Consider the following 17,719-nt stretch of genomic DNA (forward strand, 5'->3'; position numbering starts at 1 on the left):
CAGTATGTGATTGTACATTTAGGGGTGACCTCCCCCCCAGGATCCCTATTGGTACAGTATATAATTGTACATTTAGGGGTGACCTCCCCCCCAGGATCCCTATTGGTACAGTATGTGATTGTACATTTAGGGGTGACCTCCCCCCCAGGATCCCTATTGGTACAGTATGTAATTGTACATTTAGGGGTGACCTCCCCCCAGGATCCCTATTGGTACAGTATGTGATTGTACATTTAGGGGTGACCTCCCCCCCAGGATCCCTATTGGTACTGTATGTGATTGTACATTTAGGGGTGACCTCCCCCCAGGATCCCTATTGGTACTGTATGTGATTGTACATTTAGGGGTGACCCCCCCCCCCAGGATCCATATAGGTACAGTATGTGATTGTACATTTAGGGGTGACCTCCCCCCCAGGATCCCTATTGGTACAGTGTATAATTGTACATTTAGGGGTGACCTCCCCCCAGGATCCCTATTGGTACAGTATATAATTGTACATTTAGGGGTGACCTCCCCCCCAGGATCCCTATTGGTACTGTATGTGATTGTACATTTAGGGGTGACCTCCCCCCCAGGATCCCTATTGGTACAGTATGTGATTGTACATTTAGGGGTGACCTCCCCCCAGGATCCCTATTGGTACAGTATATAATTGTACATTTAGGGGTGACCTCCCCCCAGGATCCCTATTGGTACAGTATTTGATTGTACATTTAGGGGTGACCTCCCCCCAGGATCCCTATTGGTACTGTATGTGATTGTACATTTAGGGGTGACCTCCCCCCAGGATCCCTATTGGTACAGTATGTGATTGTACATTTAGGGGTGACCTCCCCCCAGGATCCCTATTGGTACTGTATGTGATTGTACATTTAGGGGTGACCCCCCCAGGACCCCTATTGGTACAGTATGTGATTGTACATTTAGGGGTGACCTCCCCCCAGGATCCCTATTGGTACTGTATGTGATTGTACATTTAGGGGTGACCTCCCCCCAGGATCCCTATTGGTACTGTATGTGATTGTACATTTAGGGGTGACCTCACCCCAGGATCCCTATTGGTACTGTATGTGATTGTACATTTAGGGGTGACCTCCCCCCAGGATCCATATAGGTACAGTATGTGATTGTACATTTAGGGGTGACCTCCCCCCAGGATCCATATAGGTACAGTATGTGATTGTACATTTAGGGGTGACCTCCCCCCCAGGATCCCTATTGGTACAGTATATAATTGTACATTTAGGGGTGACCTCCCCCCCAGGATCCCTATTGGTACAGTATGTGATTGTACATTTAGGGGTGACCTCCCCCCCAGGATCCCTATTGGTACAGTATGTGATTGTACATTTAGGGGTGACCTCCCCCCAGGATCCCTATTGGTACAGTATGTGATTGTACATTTAGGGGTGACCTCCCCCCAGGATCCCTATTGGTACAGTATGTGATTGTACATTTAGGGGTGACCTCCCCCCAGGATCCCTATTGGTACTGTATGTGATTGTACATTTAGGGGTGACCTCCCCCCAGGATCCCTATTGGTACAGTATGTGATTGTACATTTAGGGGTGACCTCCCCCCAGGATCCCTATTGGTACTGTATGTGATTGTACATTTAGGGGTGACCTCCCCCCAGGATCCCTATTGGTACTGTATGTGATTGTACATTTAGGGGTGACCTCCCCCCAGGATCCCTATTGGTACTGTATGTGATTGTACATTTAGGGGTGACCTCCCCCCCAGGATCCCTGTTGGTACAGTATGTGATTGTACATTTAGGGGTGACCTCACCCCAGGATCCCTATTGGTACTGTATGTGATTGTACATTTAGGGGTGACCTCCCCCCCAGGATCCCTATTGGTACTGTATGTGATTGTACATTTAGGGGTGACCTCCCCCCAGGATCCATATAGGTACAGTATGTGATTGTACATTTAGGGGTGACCTCCCCCCCAGGATCCCTATTGGTACAGTATATAATTGTACATTTAGGGGTGACCTCCCCCCCAGGATCCCTATTGGTACAGTATGTGATTGTACATTTAGGGGTGACCTCCCCCCAGGATCCCTATTGGTACAGTATGTGATTGTACATTTAGGGGTGACCTCCCCCCCAGGATCCCTATTGGTACAGTATATAATTGTACATTTAGGGGTGACCTCCCCCCCCAGGATCCCTATTGGTACAGTATGTGATTGTACATTTAGGGGTGACCTCCCCCCCAGCATCCCTATTGGTACAGTATGTGCTTGTACATTTAGGGGTGACCTTCCCCCCAGGATCCCTATTGGTACAGTATATAATTGTACATTTAGGGGTGACCTCCCCCCAGGATCCCTATTGGTACTGTATGTGATTGTACATTTAGGGGTGACCTCCCCCCCAGGATCCCTATTGGTACAGTATGTGATTGTACATTTAGGGGTGACCTCCCCCCAGGATCCCTATTGGTACAGTATATAATTGTACATTTAGGGGTGACCTCCCCCCAGGATCCCTATTGGTACAGTATGTGATTGTACATTTAGGGGTGACCTCCCCCCAGGATCCCTATTGGTACTGTATGTGATTGTACATTTAGGGGTGACCTCCCCCCAGGATCCCTATTGGTACAGTATGTGATTGTACATTTAGGGGTGACCTCCCCCCAGGATCCCTATTGGTACTGTATGTGATTGTACATTTAGGGGTGACCCCCCAGGACCCCTATTGGTACAGTATGTGATTGTACATTTAGGGGTGACCTCCCCCCAGGATCCCTATTGGTACTGTATGTGATTGTACATTTAGGGGTGACCTCCCCCCAGGATCCCTATTGGTACTGTATGTGATTGTACATTTAGGGGTGACCTCACCCCAGGATCCCTATTGGTACTGTATGTGATTGTACATTTAGGGGTGACCTCCCCCCAGGATCCATATAGGTACAGTATGTGATTGTACATTTAGGGGTGACCTCCCCCCAGGATCCATATAGGTACAGTATGTGATTGTACATTTAGGGGTGACCTCCCCCCCAGGATCCCTATTGGTACAGTATATAATTGTACATTTAGGGGTGACCTCCCCCCCAGGATCCCTATTGGTACAGTATGTGATTGTACATTTAGGGGTGACCTCCCCCCAGGATCCCTATTGGTACAGTATGTGATTGTACATTTAGGGGTGACCTCCCCCCAGGATCCCTATTGGTACAGTATGTGATTGTACATTTAGGGGTGACCTCCCCCCAGGATCCCTATTGGTACTGTATGTGATTGTACATTTAGGGGTGACCTCCCCCCAGGATCCCTATTGGTACAGTATGTGATTGTACATTTAGGGGTGACCTCCCCCCAGGATCCCTATTGGTACTGTATGTGATTGTACATTTAGGGGTGACCCCCCCAGGACCCCTATTGGTACAGTATGTGATTGTACATTTAGGGGTGACCTCCCCCCAGGATCCCTATTGGTACTGTATGTGATTGTACATTTAGGGGTGACCTCCCCCCAGGATCCCTATTGGTACTGTATGTGATTGTACATTTAGGGGTGACCTCCCCCCCAGGATCCCTGTTGGTACAGTATGTGATTGTACATTTAGGGGTGACCTCACCCCAGGATCCCTATTGGTACTGTATGTGATTGTACATTTAGGGGTGACCTCACCCCAGGATCCCTATTGGTACTGTATGTGATTGTACATTTAGGGTTGACCTCCCCCCCAGGATCCCTATTGGTACTGTATGTGATTGTACATTTAGGGGTGACCTCCCCCCAGGATCCATATAGGTACAGTATGTGATTGTACATTTAGGGGTGACCTCCCCCCCAGGATCCCTATTGGTACAGTATATAATTGTACATTTAGGGGTGACCTCCCCCCCAGGATCCCTATTGGTACAGTATGTGATTGTACATTTAGGGGTGACCTCCCCCCAGGATCCCTATTGGTACAGTATGTGATTGTACATTTAGGGGTGACCTCCCCCCCAGGATCCCTATTGGTACAGTATATAATTGTACATTTAGGGGTGACCTCCCCCCCCCCAGGATCCCTATTGGTACAGTATGTGATTGTACATTTAGGGGTGACCTCCCCCCCAGCATCCCTATTGGTACAGTATGTGATTGTACATTTAGGAATGACCTCCCCCCAGGATCCCTGTTGGTACTGTATGTGATTGTACATTTAGGGGTGACCCCCCCCCCAGGACCCCTATTGGCACAGTATGTGACTGTATATACAGGGACCCCGAAGACCTCTGAGTGACTCTGAATAAAGGGGGTTTAGAAGTTCAAAATCAGCGCCACCCCTGTCCATAGGTCATGTCCGGTATTACAGCTCATCCCACTGGCGCTCAGTTGCAATGTCCCACACAATCAATGAAGAAGAATGGCGCCATTTTCAGGATATATCTGGTATTGATGTGACTTTCATACTTTTAATTTTTTGGGGGGAGGGGAGTTGACCGACTCGGTGATAATTTTTCAGCGTCTTATACCCCTGTCATAGGTTGATGCATTGAGTCCAGGGTGTTTATGCCATAGAGGACCCATCAGACACCTGGCAATAGGCCCGAGGGAATGAACCCTAGGAGAAGGTCAGAGCGGCCATGAATAGGATACATGTGTTTGTATATACTAAAGGATTGAGTTTTCACTCCGCCAATCCGACATTGGGGATTCCGGCCCCCTGGAATGGAGGGAGCGAGAAATACCTAAATATTTCTTTTATTCCTGAAGAGAAAATAATGATGAGAAGTCGAGCGGCCGATTATCTGTCTCCATGATGAATGGCGCAGGAGACGTTTGTTTATAGAGCCCTATTATCGCAAAGCTCGGATTTTGTCTTCGTTACCACTAATGGCGTTTATTTGTCCAACGGGTAAAATAATCCTAAGCAAATATGGAAAATTGAGTTTTTGTTACAATCCCCTTTAAGAACACATCATCTCATTGGGGACGTTCAGTGATCCCGAGGCCCGGCCATACAAATAGACTACATAAACTAACAATGGCAATGAATAGACATTCTCGGCCGCCATTAAAAACTGATTTACCAGCCAAAATTCATCATTTTGTGGTGTCCACCAAAGGGACTAGATGATTACAAGAGGCTTTGCAGGAATTCACATTGTTGACCAGTTCTCTGAAGGTCTAACTCTCAGGACCTCTATCGATAGAGAAGATCCGGCAGGTCCAAGAGATGAGGCCGCTTCAGGCGCAGGGTGCAACCATAACAGTGCATATATGACCTACGGAAAGACCAACAATTCTGAGAACCTTCTTGTGGACCACAAAATGGAAGTTGAGGAGAACCATGAGAATGGGACGGTCACCCAATGTCCTGAAGCCCTCTCATCTTCCAAATAAGTCTATTCTACGATATGGGTTCTGGATATGGCACTGGTTGGCGTCTTCCCATTGCCCACTCTTAAAACACTAAACTACCCTTAGGAAATGCCCTTATGGACTGGTGGTTTGGTGTCCCAAGAAGTTGCAGTACATATCGGTGAGTCCATTGAGTCTTTTTGGACTACTCATTGGTGCTCCTGGTGCCTGTACTACTCTTCATTGGCTTTGGGGTTCACCTACCCAAGGTCCGACACATGTGCCTTACAGCAGTCCATAGACTTTGGGGTTGGGATTTCAAGTTTTGGTAATCTCAATCCCATACCTGTTTACCATATGGTCTACATAGGTCTATCCCACTACAAATATAGTCTTGGTGAGATTGGTGGTTGACGCCGAGCCCAAGTTTGGAGCCCAAAGTTAACCCCAATCTAACAAAGCAAAGGCAAGAAAGAATAACCACAACCTCACCTATCTTGAGGAGCAAGTACTTAACACTTCCAAAACCAATTCTCACGGAAGGAAGTGACATTATGGACTAGGCAAAGCTTTGCCTTGAGCTCAGTCTCAGACGCTACGTTCTATGTTCCAGTCCTCAGACGTCCGATCTTCCCATAAATAGATATATATGTTTTTATTCTTTATCGTCTTCCGCTACCTCCACCTGATAAACTGACAACTAGCCCTTCATGGTGATGGATTGTGGAGGACTCGGCTCCCCCTGGGCCATGCCAAAGATAACTTTGTGGAGAAGTTTTACTGAAGACTTTGTTTTTGTCTGAATAGAAATCTGTTTTTGAAATTTTTTGCTTAATTATAAAAAAAAAACTCAAGATAATGCAGAAATGCTCGAAAGCCCCGATAGGCGGAGACATCTGACCCTGAGCCCTGTCCATACAACATATAACTAACGCTAATAACTGCAATTGTGAAATACTAGTCATAACCAATATCAGTGGTGAAGTCAGGGTCAGACCGGCCCACTGCGAAACCCGTGAATCCCCTGATGGGCCCCGTGCCTTTAGTGGGCCCTACTGTACCCCCACTGCCTTGTTTAATAGACAGTGAAGGTCTGGTAATGGGCGACGTAGCAATCGTGGACACGGGGGGTGTGATGTGACCAGAGTAGTACAGGAACTACTGGAGATGGCCAAGGAACCGCAGCACCATAACCACAATATGGATTGTTAATGAAAAGGGCCCGGTATTGTGCTGGCCTCTTTCCTATAGCGCTATTATACACTGGGGTCTCTTCAGACTACTATACTAACTACTATAATACTACTCCTATGTACAAGAATATAACTACTATAATACTACTCCTATGTACAAGAATATAACTACTATAATACTACTCCTATGTACAAGAATATAACTACTATAATACTACCTCCTATGTACAAGAATATAACTACTATAATACTACTCCTATGTACAAGAATATAACTACTATAATACTACTCCTATGTACAAGAATATAACTACTATAATACTACCTCCTATGTACAAGAATATAACTACTATAATACTGCTCCTATGTACAAGAATATAACTACTATAATACTACTCCTATGTACATGAATATAACTACTATAACACTACCTCCTATGTACAAGAATATAACTACTATAATACTACTCCTATGTAGAAGAATATAACTACTATAATACTGCTCCTATGTACAAGAATATAACTACTATAATACTACTCCTATGTAGAAGAATATAACTACTATAATACTGCTCCTATGTACAAGAATATAACTACTATTATACTACTCCTATGTACAAGAATATAACTACTATAATACTGCTCCTATATACAAGAATATAACTACTATAATACTACTCCTATGTACAAGAATATAACTACTATAATACTACTCCTATGTACAAGAATATAACTACTATAATACTACTCCTATGTACAAGAATATAACTACTATAATACTACTCCTATGTACAAGAATATAACTACTATAATACTACTCCTATGTACAAGAATATAACTACTGTAATACTACTCCTATATACAAGAATATAACTACTATAATACTACTCCTATGTACAAGAATATAACTACTATAATACTACCTCCTATGTACAAGAATATAACTACTATAATACTGCTCCTATGTACAAGAATATAACTACTATAATACTACTCCTATGTACATGAATATAACTACTATAACACTACCTCCTATGTACAAGAATATAACTACTATAATACTACTCCTATGTAGAAGAATATAACTACTATAATACTGCTCCTATGTACAAGAATATAACTACTATAATACTACTCCTATGTAGAAGAATATAACTACTATAATACTGCTCCTATGTACAAGAATATAACTACTATTATACTACTCCTATGTACAAGAATATAACTACTATAATACTGCTCCTATATACAAGAATATAACTACTATAATACTACTCCTATGTACAAGAATATAACTACTATAATACTGCCCCCTATGTACAAGAATATAACTACTATAATGCTACTGCTATGTACAAGAATATAACTACTATAATACTGCTCCTATGTACAAGAATATAACTACTATTATACTACTCCTATGTACAAGAATATAACTACTATAATACTGCTCCTATATACAAGAATATAACTACTATAATACTACTCCTATGTACAAGAATATAACTACTATAATACTGCCCCTATATACAAGAATATAACTACTATAATACTACTCCTATGTACAAGAATATAACTACTATAATACTACCTCCTATGTACAAGAATATAACTACTATAATACTGCCCCTATGTACAAGAATATAACTACTATAATACTACTCCTATGTACAAGAATATAACTACTATAATACTACTCCTATGTACAAGAATATAACTACTATAATACTACTCCTATATACAAGAATATAACTACTATAATACTACCTCCTATGTACAAGAATATAACTACTATAATACTACTCCTATGTACAAGAATATAACTACTATAATACTACCTCCTATGTACAAGAATATAACTACTATAATACTACTCCTATGTACAAGAATATAACTACTATAATACTACCTCCTATGTACAAGAATATAACTACTATAATACTACTCCTATGTACAAGAATATAACTACTATAATACTACTCCTATATACAAGAATATAACTACTATAATACTACTCCTATGTACAAGAATATAACTACTATAATACTACCTCCTATGTACAAGAATATAACTACTATAATACTACTCCTATATACAAGAATATAACTACTATAATACTACCTCCTATGTACAAGAATATAACTACTATAATACTACCTCCTATGTACAAGAATAGAGGAGAATTTACTCACCGAAATTTTCATTTCCCGTAGTCCGTAGGCAGCACAATTACACAAGGGATTTCATCCCCTAGGTACAACCAGAGAGACAGGTTAGTTAGCAATCGTGAATAATTAAACAATTAACAAGGACCCCTCCTATAAAGGTAAGGAAGTCGGCTGGCCCAATTGTGTTTTTTTGAAGCAATAGACATTCAATAGGGAGGGTCGCTTGTGCTGCCTACAGACTACGGGAAATGAAAATTTTGGTGAGTAAATTTTCCTCTTTCCCGTACGTCCTACGGCAGCACAATTACACAAGGGATTTGAGAAGCAATGAGATAATAGGGAGGGATGCCGGCCACCACTCTTTGCCTAATAAGGATTGCACTGCTGCTCGTGAATCGAGTCTGTAGAGTTTGATAAATGTTAGAAGAGGATCCGGTTCCGCCATGTGCATTTGTTCTAGTGGAATATGTCCCACTTCTTCCCATGATGTGAACATGGGCCGAGCGGCATGAGCTCTGACTTTAGCGGAGATTGCAGATCACTCAGTTGGTAGCACATTTCAGCCGCAGCCCTGAACCATCTTGCCCGTGGGGCTTTTACTTGTCCTTTGCCCCCTTATTTGGGCCATAATGTTGCCAGTAAAATTTTGGCTTTCCTGAAGCTGTTGGATCTCTGCAACCAGACAGGAGTTCTCTGTAACATGTAAAGATGCCACTTTAGTTACTCCTCTCCCTAAGGTTTAGGGAAGACCCTGGCAAGGCAACGTCTGGGCTGATCTGCTTGAAAGAGGGACCTTAGGAAGGAACCTCAGGATGGCTCTCAAGAGAAGACAAACTCCTAGGAACTCCGATAGGACTCTTTGTAGTAGAGAGCCTGTAACACACTAATATGTCTGGTAGATATGATGGCGATTAAGAAGAAACTTTGAAGTTTAGCCATTTATTGAGACTTCTTGAAGTGGCTCAAATGGAGATTCAGCGCATTAATGACCCTGCAGGGCCCTAAAGGAGAATACTTTTTTTTTTTTTTTCCGGTGACAAAACAGACTTAACATTTGCAATGCTTTGAAGAAAAGGTTCTTATGAGGTGGAGACTAACGAGTATATGAGCATATTCAAAATAGCATATACGAGTATACCAGACAATATGTGAGTATATCCACAATTGGATATATGAGAATATACAATGAAAAATGTCCGAGTATATATAATGGAAGATATGTGCATGTATCCACAATAGAATATATGTAAGTATATACAATGGGCGATATGCGAGTCCACACATCAGACTACATGTGAATATAATCACCATATAGTATAGGACCATATCCACCAGAGTTCATGAGTATCTCTATAATCAAGTATATGAGAGTGCAACCATAAATAAAGCACATGTGAGTATGTATACAACGGAGTTTATGTGAGTGTAAACATGCTAGAGTGTATCCACAACAAAGTATTTGTGAGTGAGTTTTAAACTGCGTTAAGTAAAAAAAAATTCCCATTGTCCTTGAACACAAAACTCCTGGGTCATCTGAATTTAGGATTTAATCCCTCAAGATTGTAAGAGCTGGAGGAGCTTGGTACTGGTCACTGGGAGAGGGAGACATCCTGAACCCTTAGTAAGCTGCTGTATACCCCCTCCATACATGCTGTAGTGCCCTCTCCTGGAGAGGAGGCCACAGGTGAGGAACAATTCACACAGGTGTCTGCGACCAGGTCCTCAGGTAGGGGCTGCGGCCTCTACTGCCCCCTGTGTCTGGACTTACAGGTCCTCTTACTGCCCCCTGTGTCTGGACTTACAGGTCCTCTTACTGCCCCCTGTGTCTGGACTTACAGGTCCTCTTACTGCCCCCTGTGTCTGGACTTACAGGTCCTCTTACTGCCCCCTGTGTCTGGACTTACAGGTCCTCTTACTGCCCCCTGTGTCTGGACTTACAGGTCCTCTTACTGCCCCCTGTGTCTGGACTTACAGGTCCTCTTACTGCCCCCTGTGTCTGGACTTACAGGTCCTCTTACTGCCCCCTGTGTCTGGACTTACAGGTCCTCTTACTGCCCCCTGTGTCTGGACTTACAGGTCCTCTTACTGCCCCCTGTGTCTGGACTTACAGGTCCTCTTACTGCCCCCTGTGTCTGGACTTACAGGTCCTCTTACTGCCCCCTGTGTCTGGACTTACAGGTCCTCTTACTGCCCCCTGTGTCTGGACTTACAGGTCCTCTTACTGCCCCCTGTGTCTGGACTTACAGGTCCTCTTACTGCCCCCTGTGTCTGGACTTACAGGTCCTCTTACTGCCCCCTGTGTCTGGACTTACAGGTCCTCTTACTGCCCCCTGTGTCTGGACTTACAGGTCCTCTTACTGCCCCCTGTGTCTGGACTTACAGGTCCTCTTACTGCCCCCTGTGTCTGGACTTACAGGTCCTCTACTGCCCCCTGTGTCTGGACTTACAGGTCCTCTTACTGCCCCCTGTGTCTGGATTTACAGGTCCTCTACTGCCCCCTGTGTCTGGACTTACAGGTCCTCTTACTGCTCCCGCAGACATCTAAACAGAACACAAACAGTTAGCAGAGCTTCAGCATGCGGAGAGTTAATAGTGCACAGAGCTGGACCCAGCCGGGCAAACAACATGGAGCAGCTTATCACATACAGCCATACTTACCCCAGTAAGCAGAGGGCAGAGCAGGAGGCGAGTGCAGCATGTGAGGAGTCACAGTGTGTACTGGAACCAATGCAGAGCTAAACACAGCAGGCAAACAACATGGAGCAGCTCAGAATATTCAGCCATACTTACCGCAGTAAGCCGAGGGCTGAGCAGGAGGTGATCACCATACTGCTGGCTACTGGCATGTGAAGGGTTACAGTGTATCATAAAACCAGTGCAGAGCTGAACACCCGGAAAGACAAACCTGAGCTGCTCAGAACATTCAGCCTTACTTACCTCAGCAAGCAGAGGGCTGAGCAGGAGGCAAAGTGCGCCATGTTGCCGGATACTGGCTCCATTCCTTATGGTGGCTGCAGCGTTGATGCCAGTCCTGGAACAACATGCCTCATTTCTCGAGGAGCGCGCGCGCCATTTCCAGTGCGCCATTTGTAGTGGATTGCTGGGCTAGGCACGCATACTTCAGGGAGAACCTGAAGAGCCTCCATGTGCTACCATCCATGTTTAGTGGGGAATTCCTGACCATGTAATTCCACCCACATGTGAACCAAGGCAAGTCCAAATAGAAATGATCGGCATCATCTTGGAACACCTTCGGAACTGAGGGACAGGGACCCAGCCCTGTATACAGCCCGGAAAGCCCAGCAACTGCCGAAAAGTCCTCAACACATCCTGTCTCTTCAGGCACCTAGAGAGAAAAAAGAACACAATTGGGCCAGCCGACTTCCTTACCTTTATAGGAGGGGTCCTTGTTAATTGTTTAATTGGTTATTCACGATTGCTAACTAACCTGTCTCTCTGGTTGTACCTAGGGGATGAAATCCCTTGTGTAATTGTGCTGCCGTAGGACGTACGGGAAATAACTACTATAATACTACCTCCTATGTACAAGAATATAACTACTATAATACTACCTCCTATGTACAAGAATATAACTACTATAATACTACTCCTATGTACAAGAATATAACTACTATAATAATACTCCTATGTATAAGAATATAACTACTATAATACTACTCCTATGTACAAGAATATAACTACTATAATACTACTCCTATGTACAAGAATATAACTACTATAATACTGCTCCTATGTACAAGAATATAACTACTATAATACTACCTCCTATGTACAAGAATATAACTACTATAATACTACTCCTATGTACAAGAATATAACTACTATAATACTACCTCCTATGTACAAGAATATAACTACTATAATACTACTCCTTTGTATAAGAATATAACTACTATAATACTGCTCCTATGTACAAGAATATAACTACTATAATACTACCTCCTATGTACAAGAATATAACTACTATAATACTACTCCTATATACAAGAATATAACTACTATAATATTACCTCCTATGTACAAGAATATAACTACTATAATACTACTCCTATGTATAAGAATATAACTACTATAATACTACTCCTATGTACAAGAATATAACTACTATAATACTACCTCCTATGTACAAGAATATAACTACTATAATACTACTCCTATGTACAAGAATATAACTACTATAATACTACTCCTATGTACAAGAATATAACTACTATAATACTGCTCCTATGTACAAGAATATAACTACTGTAATACTACCTCCTATGTACAAGAATATAACTACTATAATACTACTCCTATGTACAAGAATATAACTACTATAATACTACTCCTATGTACAAGAATATAACTACTATAATACTACTGCTATGTACAAGAATATAACTACTATAATACTACTCCTATGTACAAGAATATAACTACTATAATACTACTCCTATGTACAAGAATATAACTACTATAATACTACTCCTATGTACAAGAATATAACTACTATAATACTGCTCCTATGTACAAGAATATAACTACTATAATACTACTCCTATGTACAAGAATATAACTACTATAATACTACTCCTATGTACAAGAATATAACTACTATAATACTACTCCTATGTACAAGAATATAACTACTATAATACTACCTCCTATATACAAGAATATAACTACTATAATACTGCTCCTATGTACAAGAATATAACTACTATAATACTGCTCCTATATACAAGAATATAACTACTATAATACTACTCCTATGTACAAGAATATAACTACTATAATACTACTCCTATGTACAAGAATATAACTACTATAATACTACTCCTATGTACAAGAATATAACTACTATAATACTACTCCTATGTACAAGAATATAACTACTATAATACTACTCCTATGTACAAGAATATAACTACTATAATACTACTCCTATGTACAAGAATATAACTACTATAATACTACCTCCTATGTACAAGAATATAACTACTATAATACTACTCCTATGTACAAGAATATAACTACTATAATACTACTCCTATGTACAAGAATATAACTACTATAATACTACACCTATATACAAGAATATAGCTACTATAATACTGCTCCTATGTACAAGAATATAACTACTATAATACTGCTCCTATGTACAAGAATATAACTACTATAATACTACTCCTATGTACAAGAATATAACTTACTATAATACTACTCCTATGTACAAGAATATAACTACTATAATACTACTCCTATGTACAAGAATATAACTACTATAATACTACCTCCTATGTACAAGAATATAACTACTATAATACTACTCCTATGTACAAGAATATAACTACTATAATACTACTCCTATGTACAAGAATATAACTACTATAATACTACTCCTATGTACAAGAATATAACTACTATAATACTACCTCCTATGTACAAGAATATAACTACTATAATACTACTCCTATGTACAAGAATATAACTACTATAATACTACCTCCTATGTACAAGAATATAACTACTATAATACTACTCCTATGTACAAGAATATAACTACTATAATACTACTCCTATGTACAAGAATATAACTACTATAATACTACTCCTATGTACAAGAATATAACTACTATAATACTACTCCTATGTACAAGAATATAACTACTATAATACTACTCCTATGTACAAGAATATAACTACTATAATACTACTCCTATGTACAAGAATATAACTACTATAATACTACTCCTATGTACAAGAATATAACTACTATAATACTACTCCTATGTACAAGAATATAACTACTATAATACTACTCCTATGTACAAAGAATATAACTACTATAATACTACTCCTATGTACAAGAATATAACTACTATAATACTACCTCCTATGTACAAGAATATAACTACTATAATACTACTCATATGTACAAGAATATAACTACTATAATACTACTCCTATGTACAAGAATATAACTACTATAATACTACTCCTATGTACAAGAATATAACTACTATAATACTACCTCCTATGTACAAGAATATAACTACTATAATACTACCTCCTATGTACAAGAATATAACTACTATAATACTACCTCCTATGTACAAGAATATAACTACTATAATACTACTCCTATGTACAAGAATATAACTACTATAATACTACTCCTATGTACAAGAATATAACTACTATAATACTACTCCTATGTACAAGAATATAACTACTATAATACTACCTCCTATGTACAAGAATATAACTACTATAATACTACCTCCTATGTACAAGAATATAACTACTATAATACTACCTCCTATGTACAAGAATATAACTACTATAATACTACTCCTATGTACAAGAATATAACTACTATAATACTACTCCTATGTACAAGAATATAACTACTATAATACTACTCCTATGTACAAGAATATAACTACTATAATACTACTCCTATGTACAAGAATATAACTACTATAATACTACCTCCTATGTACAAGAATATAACTACTATAATACTACTCCTATGTACAAGAATATAACTACTATAATACTACCTCCTATGTACAAGAATATAACTACTATAATACTGCTCCTATGTACAAGAATATAACTACTAGTAATACTACCTCCTATGTACAAGAATATAACTACTATAATACTACTCCTATGTACAAGAATATAACTACTATAATACTACTCCTATGTACAAGAATATAACTACTATAATACTACTGCTATGTACAAGAATATAACTACTATAATACTACTCCTATGTACAAGAATATAACTACTATAATACTACTCCTATGTACAAGAATATAACTACTATAATACTACTCCTATGTACAAGAATATAACTACTATAATACTGCTCCTATGTACAAGAATATAACTACTATAATACTACTCCTATGTACAAGAATATAACTACTATAATACTACTCCTATGTACAAGAATATAACTACTATAATACTAATCCTATGTACAAGAATATAACTACTATAATACTACCTCCTATATACAAGAATATAACTACTATAATACTGCTCCTATGTACAAGAATATAACTACTATAATACTGCTCCTATATACAAGAATATAACTACTATAATACTACTCCTATGTACAAGAATATAACTACTATAATACTACTCCTATGTACAAGAATATAACTACTATAATACTACTCCTATGTACAAGAATATAACTACAATAATACTACTCCTATGTACAAGAATATAACTACTATAATACTACTCCTATGTACAAGAATATAACTACTATAATACTACTCCTATGTACAAGAATATAACTACAATAATACTACTCCTATGTACAAGAATATAACTACTATAATACTACTCCTATGTACAAGAATATAACTACTATAATACTACTCCTATGTACAAGAATATAACTACTATAATACTACCTCCTATATACAAGAATATAACTACTATAATACTGCTCCTATGTACAAGAATATAACTACTATAATACTGCTCCTATATACAAGAATATAACTACTATAATACTACTCCTATGTACAAGAATATAACTACTATAATACTACTCCTATGTACAAGAATATAACTACTATAATACTACTCCTATGTACAAGAATATAACTACTATAATACTACTCCTATGTACAAGAATATAACTACTATAATACTACCTCCTATATACAAGAATATAACTACTATAATACTGCTCCTATGTACAAGAATATAACTACTATAATACTGCTCCTATATACAAGAATATAACTACTATAATACTACTCCTATGTACAAGAATATAACTACTATAATACTACTCCTATGTACAAGAATATAACTACTATAATACTACTCCTATGTACAAGAATATAACTACAATAATACTACTCCTATGTACAAGAATATAACTACTATAATACTACTCCTATGTACAAGAATATAACTACTATAATACTACTCCTATGTACAAGAATATAACTACTATAATACTACCTCCTATGTACAAGAATATAACTACTATAATACTACTCCTATGTACAAGAATATAACTACTATAATACTACTCCTATGTACAAGAATATAACTACTATAATACTACCTCCTATGTACAAGAATATAACTACTATAATACTGCTCCTATGTACAAGAATATAACTACTATAATACTACCTCCTATGTACAAGAATATAACTACTATAATACTACTCCTATGTACAAGAATATAACTACTATAATACTACTCCTATGTACAAGAATATAACTACTATAATACTACCTCCTATATACAAGAATATAACTACTATAATACTACCTCATATGTACAAGAATATAACTACTATAATACTACTCCTATGTACAAGAATATAACTACTATAATACTACTCTTATGTACAAGAATATAACTACTATAATACTACCTCCTATGTACAAGAATATAACTACTATAATACTACCTCCTATGTACAAGAATATAACTACTATAATACTACCTCCTATGTACAAGAATATAACTACTATAATACTACTCCTATGTACAAGAATATAACTACTATAATACTACTCCTATGTACAAGAATATAACTACTATAATATTACCTCCTATGTACAAGAATATAACTACTATAATACTACTCCTATGTACAAGTATATAACTACTATAATACTACCTCCTATGTACAAGAATATAACTACTATAATACTACCTCCTATGTACAAGAATATAACTACTATAATACTACTCCTATGTACAAGAATATAACTACTATAATACTACTCCTATGTACAAGAATATAACTACTATAATAATACTCCTATGTATAAGAATATAACTACTATAATACTACTCCTATGTACAATAATATAACTACTATAATACTACTCCTATGTACAAGAATATAACTACTATAATACTGCTCCTATGTACAAGAATATAACTACTATAATACTACCTCCTATGTACAAGAATATAACTACTATAATACTACTCCTTTGTATAAGAATATAACTACTATAATACTACCT

The sequence above is a fragment of the Leptodactylus fuscus genome, chromosome 6 (genome assembly GCF_031893055.1).
Source record: "Leptodactylus fuscus isolate aLepFus1 chromosome 6, aLepFus1.hap2, whole genome shotgun sequence".
Classification (NCBI taxonomy): Eukaryota; Metazoa; Chordata; class Amphibia; order Anura; family Leptodactylidae; genus Leptodactylus; species Leptodactylus fuscus.